This window comes from Penaeus monodon, chromosome 14 (genome assembly GCF_015228065.2).
Source record: "Penaeus monodon isolate SGIC_2016 chromosome 14, NSTDA_Pmon_1, whole genome shotgun sequence".
NCBI classification, from domain to species: Eukaryota; Metazoa; Arthropoda; class Malacostraca; order Decapoda; family Penaeidae; genus Penaeus; species Penaeus monodon.
The window spans coordinates 25572921-25581623 of record NC_051399.1 but is presented as its reverse complement, the minus strand read 5'-3'; positions in this window follow the sequence as shown (position 1 = coordinate 25581623).

The following is an 8703-nucleotide window of genomic DNA, read 5'->3' as shown; positions in this document are numbered from 1 at the left end:
TATATATATACATATATATGTTTATATATATATATATATACTATATATATATATATATATATATATATATATCATATATATGTTTATATATATATATATATATATATATATATATAATTATGTGTGTGTGTGTGTGTGTGTGTGTGTGTGTGTGTGTGTGTGTGTATGGATATATATATGTATATATATATATATATATATATATATATATATATATACATATATACATATATATACATATATATATACATATATACATATATAATACATATATATTCAATATATATACATATATATATACATATATATACATATTTAATACATATGTATACATATAAGTCGTTATGGGTTTTCCCCATGGGCGTCGAACAGCCCAATACGAAGAGGTAGACTAATACGGCCGTGAATAATTTCATGTTTATTCGCAAACGTTTCAGAGATCAGTCTATCTCTATCATCAGTGACGCAATAGTGAACCAAAAAAAAAAATGCATTAGACAATAGAACTAAAAAAATAACAGAGGTTTTGTTAAATTCAAAAAGAAGTATCAAATAACAACAAAAAGTGAGCAAAATGAGCAAAAAAAAACAGGTTGGGTTTATATAGTACAAACAAGTATATACAATGGAGAAAAAACAATAAAAACGAAAAACATTGGAAAAAAGCTATGAAAAAAACTAACCAACATGGGTGATAGGCAGGGGGATGGACAGCGCTAACTATTGAAAAAGGTGGTAGCGGTAGCGTAAATGTTAACCTCCGGTTTCATTTTTCGGATCAGCAAAGATTCCGAGAACATGAGGTCTAGACGGGAGGAATGAGAGGATAGAATTTTAAAGTCTCTGTTGGAGAAAAGGGTGAGTGTTGGTGAGAGTGCTCTCTTATGGCCGAAAAAGGGATGGGTCTGCTCAGCGGTAGCCCCGTACAAAAAGACTTGCCTTTGTGTTCCATTATGCGGTGACAAAAACCATCGTGAGGTTGACCCGATGTACCTAAACTTGGCAGTCAGGACAGGTAAATAGATATACTACATTGGAAAAACAAATTAAAGTGGCATTTCGTAGGGTTTTAAGAAATTTGCAAAAGTGTTAGAATTACTGAAAACAAAAGTGAATTTTATTTGCGGGTAATTTTTTTGTAGGAGCGTTTGTAATTGCATATATGTGTGCATATATCTGGCTATATGCATGTATAATGTCTGTATAATGTATGGGATATATGTATGTACATGTATGTATATATGTATGTATAATGTATGTATATATGTATATATATATACATATTATATATGTATGTATATATATATGATATATAGATGGAAAGGTAGATATATAAGTATATATAAAAATGAATTTATAGATACTTATATATGTATATATATATATATATATAAATATATAATATATATATGTATATTTATAATATATATATGAATATATAATATATATATGTATAATATATAAAATTTTTATATATTTATAATACAGCAATATATATAGAAACACAGACACACACCACACACCCCACACACACCACACACACACACACACACACACATATATATATATATATATATAATATATTTTATATAGATATATATACATACATATATAACATATAGATATACATATATATATAAATATATACATATATATACACAAAATATATACATAATATACAATAGGGACATAAATACATATAAATATATATATATATATAATATATATATTTTATATATATATATAATTTTATATATACAAAATAAATATACATATAATACATATAAATATATATGTATAAATATGTATATATATGTATATATGGTATATATTGTATATATGTGTATATATATGTATATATGTATACATAATACCTAACCCAAACCTAACCCAAACCTAACCCAAACCTAACCCAAACCAAACCTAAACCTAACCCCAAACCTAACCCAAACCTAACCCAAACCTAACCCAAGCCTATCCTAAACCTAACACAAAACCCAACACAAACCTAACACAAACCTAACACAAACCTAACCCAAGTCTATCCTAAACCTAACCTAAACCTAACCCAAAACTATCCCAAACCGAACCTAAACCCGACACAACCTAACCAAACCTATCCTAACTTAAACCAAATCTAAAACCCAAAAACCAAACCTAAACCTAAACCAAATCTCACCAAAACCTATCCTAAACCTAACCGAAACCTAACTTAAAACCTATCCTAAACCAACCCAAACCCAACCCCAAAACCCAAACATACCTAAACCCAAAACTAACCTAAACCTAACCCCAACTAACCCAAAACCCAACCCCAAACCTATCCTAAATCTAACCTAAACCTAACCCAAACCTACCAAGCCTATCCTAAAAAACCAAACCTAACCTAATCCTATCCTAAAACCTAACCCAAATCTAACCAAGCCTATCCTAAACCTAACCCAAACCTAACCTAACCCAAACCTAACCAAAACCTAACCCAAACCTAACCTAAACCTAACCAAAAAACCCAACCAAAACCTAACCTAAACCTAACCTAAACTAACCTAAACCTAAACCATACCTAACCCTAACATATCCTAAACATATCCTAAACATATCCTAAACCTATCCTAATATCAATGCGGCATTGCATTATTCCATCTTTCATAAGAAATACCTCAGGACATCTGACATAGGATTTGAATTTCCAAATCAATTTCCACCGAGTGCCCACGGGGAGTGAGCGTAAAACTTCGCTGTCATTACTCAAGTATGAGTAGGGCAGGTAACGTCTATGGAGTAGTAAGATCCTAGTTGCACACTCCTTTTAGTGGTCGTGTGGCATGGTTGGTTTTGCACTGGCCTCCGGTTTCATACTCGGGGTGACCTAGGTTCGAGTCATGGTCAAGGAGGGTTGTTTTTTTATCGATATCAATGCGGGATTGCATTATTCCATCTTTTATAAAAATATACCTCAGGACATCTGACATAGAATTTGAATTGCCAAACAATTCACGAGTGCCCCCGGGGAGTGAGCGTAAAACTTTGCTGTCATTTCTCAAGTATGAGTAGACGGTAAAAGTCTATGGAGCTAGTAAGATCCTAGTTGCACACTCCTTTTTGTGGGTCGTGTGCATGGTTGGTTTAGCACTGGCCTCCGGTTCATACTCGGAGTGACCTAGGTTCGAGTCCTGGTCAGGGGGGGTTGTTATTTATCGTATCAATGCGGCATTTCATTATTCATCTTTCATAAAATATACCTCAGGACATCTGACATAGGATTTGAATTGCCCAAAACAATTCCACCGAGTGCCCACGGGAGTGAGCGTAAAACTTCGCTGTCATTACTCAAGTATGAGTAGACAGGTAACGTCTATGGAGCTAGTAAGATCCTTTGTTGCACACTCCTTTTAGTGGGTCGTGTGGCATGGTTGTATATATAAAATATATATAAAATATTATATATATATATATTATATATATATATATATATATATATATGTATATATATATATATACTTATCTCTCTCTATACAGATTTGTGTGTATTTGTTATATATATATATATATATATATATATATAATAAATATATATACATATATATATATATATTATATATATATAATATATATAAAAGATAATATATATATATTATATATATATAAATAATGTTCGTATAGATGGGTATATATATTATATATATATAATATATATATATTTTAATATATATATAAATATATATACATATAAATACACACATATATATGCAGGGATATCTCACTTTTTCTCTCTGTCTGTGTCTCTCTCTCTCAATTTGTGTGTGTATATAATATATATATATATATATTATATATATATATATATATATATATATATATATATGATACACACACAAAACAAACACACACACACCACACAATATAAAATATACATATTTACAAAAAATACATATGCATACAAAAGCTATATAAATTATACTAGGATAGATTTTATATGGATATACACATATATATATATGATATATATATATATATATATCTATATAAAATATATATTATATATATATGTATATATATATAAAACTATATTATATTTTATATATATAAATATATATATATATATATGTGTGTGTGTGTGTGTGTGTGTGTGTGTGTGGTGTGTGTGTGTGTGTGTGTAACAAAACCCCCCAATACAAAACTAGATTCATGAAAATGAGACTACCGTTTCGAATCCACCTGGATTCCATCCTCAGTTCTGAAGAGGAAAGGATACAAGGATAAGTCCGATATGCGAAGCTTGGCCTCTCCCGGGCTATGCCATGAAGGGAGCCCGGCCTGTGTGGGACTAATGCCGACTCGCTCACGTTGGTCAGCTGGTGCTGACTCGGCTGAACCTAGTCCTTACCCGCCGTGGTGCCCACCCACAGCTATCCAAAAACCTAACCTACTCTAAACCTAACCTAACCAAATCTAACGTAGACCTAACCTAACCTAACCAAACCATCAAAGCAAACCCAAATCTAACGTAGAACTAACCTAACCTAACCTAAACCTAACTAAGCTAACCAAATCTAACCTAGACCTACCACACCTATTTAATCAAAATCTAACCTAACCTAACCCAAAATAACGATTCTAACATAACCAACCCTTACTGTTCTAACATTATCTAACCATTTTAACATGAAATAATATTCTAACCTAACATAATACAACGTTTCTAGCCTAAACTACACTTATGATTCTAATTTAACGTAACTAACATAACCTAACCCAATAAACTCAACCCAGCTTATCCTTATCTTACCTAACCTAACAAAAAAAAAGCAGAGGGATAGCAAGAACGAGAGAGAGAGAGAGAGTGAGGAAGAACAAGAAGGAGTGAGAGAGAGGTCAAAAGGAGCAAGCGAAATGTCTAAGATGAAGAGAGAGAGGGAGAGAGAGACAAAGAGCAAGAGGGAGACAGAGAGAGCAGGAGGTAGAGGTAGAGAGAAAGATAGAGAGAGAAATAAAAGAGACAGAGAGAAAGAAAGAGAGAGACAGAAAGATGAATATATATATATATATATATATATATATATATATATAATGATGATAATGATGATGATAACGATTATAATGATGATATCATGTAATAGTTTTTATGTCCATATGTAATAAAAAAGGTAAAAAAAAAATTCCCAAAAGTCGAAAAAGCGAAATATAGCCTTTTGAGAGTAGACTCCAAAATGACGTTTTTTCGATTTCTTTGATGATTTTGGCAATTATGAGGGTAATAATGATAATAATTACCAAAATTGTATTAATCATGACAATAATGATGAAAAAATGAGAATAAAGAGAATTTTGATGATTTGATGATTATCAATATTATCATTATTATTATTATTTTATTATGATTATTATCATTATTATTATTATTTTATTATTATTATTATCATTATTATTATTATTATCATTATTATCATTATTATTATTTTATTCTTATTCTTATTGTAATTTTATTATTATCATTATCATTATTATTATTTATCATTATAAATAATAATAACCCACAAAAAAAATCATTATACTTTCATTATTAGTATTATTACCCCCCAAAAAAAATAAACAATAATAACAACAATAATAAGAATAAGTATAATAATAATAATAGTCGTTATGATATGTTATTAATATCAATATTGTTATTATTATCATTACTATTATTTTACTGGTAGTATAATTGTCATTTTGATTGCCATATTGTCATTCTGGTTGTCATATTGCCATTCATCAGGCTACCACATTGTCATTTTGTTTGTTATATTGTTATTCTGGTTGCAATATTGTCATTCTGGCATTCATTCTGTCATTCTGGTTGCCATATTGATGTATTTTTCCTTGTGACTCTCGCATGAAAAAACCTTGTATTAGAGAGTCATGTATTAATTATTGATTTTGTTTGTATATTTTGATCTTAGAGTTTATTATTTTACATGATGACTAATCAGTTAAAATGAATAAATTTGAAAATTGATAATTCTATTATTAAATTGAATCGTTTGATTTCAGTCAACAGCTGAAATTACGTAATTGGACGATTGATGATACACAATTGCTTCCGTTAATAATGAATATCCTTGTTAATTTATCATTACGGTTATATGTCTAATCCTCCATTCAGCAGATGATTTTGATCCGCCCGGGGCACTAATTACCCTCATTAATCCCCACTATTAAGGAGAGGATAATGATAAGCGAATAAGTTATATTTATCATCATTTATTGTTCATTTACTATATTTTATAATAATTTTTGATTATTATGTTTGTTATTCATTCATAATTTAAATGTATTGTTATTATAGTATCTGCTATTTATTCACTTACCATTTTCATGATTGTATTCATTATTTGTTTATATTTTATCATTTTAGTGTTGTATTTATTATTTGGTAATTAGTTGTTGTTTTATTATTGACACTATTGTACTTATCATTTATTCAATATCTTTTGTTACTGAATTTCTCCTTTATTTTATCTATTTCTTTTTTTTTACTACCGTAGATATTATTTCATTGTTCATTATATATTTCTAGTTATTTTTGCAATCAAATCTCAAATTATTGATTTTCGCTTCCCTTCCAGCTTATGTTTTAATCTTGTTTTTATGCTTCTCAAAATTCTTCACTTTCTTATTTTTTTCTTTTTTTTCTTAATTCTTATCTTTTTCGTTTTCATGTATTGTTTTTTCTTACAATTCATATATTATATATATATATATATATATATATATATATATATATATATATATATAAAATATATATATATATGCATGTATATATATATATATTATTCCATTTTTTTGTTCTTCTTATTATTCAACTTATTCTCTTATTATTATTATTTTTATTAATCTTATTCTCTTCTTATTGTTCCATTTTATTTGGATAGCTTCTTCCCCTTCTTTTTCTTTGTCTCATTCTTCCCTTATTGCTTCGTCTTCTTTGGATCGCTTCTTCCCCTTTTCGTCTTCTCCTTTTTCTTTGTCTCATTCTTCCCTTATTGCTTCGTCTTATTTGGATCGCTTCTTCCCTTCTTCTGTTCCTTCCGAGTCTCCGGCTGCGCCCTCGAGCAGCGTCGTCGTTCCAGCCAATGGGAGAAGACTCCCGCTGGATGATCCAATGGCGGGCCTCCTTCCTCGTCGAGCCTCACTTCCCCCTCCTCCTTGGGAATGCCATTGGTCGAGCCTCTATGTGAGGGCGGAGCTTAGTGCCTGTTGGAGGTGTGGCTGAGGGAAGAGAGGCGCCGAGGCGGCGGAGCCTCGTGCTGTTGGGGGTGTAGCCAGCATGAGAGGTGGGCGGGGTCAGAGGCACACATACACTCACACACATACACACACATATATATGAAAAAAATACATATATGTACATATACATATATATTAGTGTGTGTGTATGTATATATATACATTGATACATAGATAGATATAAATAAATACATACATACATACACTCACATATTTATATAGATAGATAGATTCGTAGATAAATAGATAGATAGATATTTATTCATACATATGTATGTGTGTGTATATGTACAGTGTGTGTATATATGTATGTATGTATATATATAATCCATTTATTTATTTATCTATTTATATTTGCATGTGTTTCTGTGTGTATAAGTATGTATATTTGTATAATTTATATGTCCAGTTAGATAATTGGCTATCTACCTACCTTCCTACCTACACTTCTAGTTACATACCTATCTAGTTATCTACTACCTACCTACGAACCTACCTACGTATCTGTCTATCTATCAACCTACCCATCTTTCTTGCTAGTCAGCCTTCTCACCGGCCCATCTATTTATTTGTGTATCTACCTGCCTAGTATCTTGGTTAGGTTAAGTTACGTTAGGTTTCATTGCGTTTTGTTATATTACGTTAGGATAGATTTGAATAGGTTAGATTTGGTTAGGTTACGTTTCGTTACGTATAGTTAGGTTATGATAATAATGATAATAATAATAATAATAATAATAATAAAAATAATAATAATAATAATAATAATAATAATAATAATAAAAATAAAAATAATAATAATGATAATAATATAATAATGATTAATACAAATCTGGTAATTATTATCATTATTACCGGAGGCCAGTGCTAAACCAACCGCGCCACACGACCCACTAAAAGGAGTGTGCAACTAGGATCTTACTAGCTCCATAGACATTACCTATCTACTCGTACTTGAGTAATGATAGCGAAGTTTTACGCTCACTCCCCGTGGGCACTCGGTGGAAATTGATTTAGCAATTCAAATCCTAAGTCAGATGTACCGAGGTATATTTATGAAAGATGGAATAATGCAATGCCGCATTGATATCGATAAATAACAACCCTCCCTGACCAGGACTCGAACCTAGGTCACTCCGGGTATGAAACCGGAGGCAAGTGCTAAAACAACCGCGCCACACGACCCACTAAAAGAAGTGTGCAACTAGGATCTTACTAGGTCCATAGACATTACCTATCTACTTGTACTTGAGTAATGATAGCGAAGTTTTACGCTCACTCCCCGTGGGCACTCGGTGGAAATTGATTTAGCAATTCAAATCCTAAGTCAGATGTACCAAGGTATATTTATGAAAGATGGAATAATGCAATGCCGCATTGATATCGATAAATAACAACCCTCCCTGACCAGGACTCGAACCTAGGTTAATC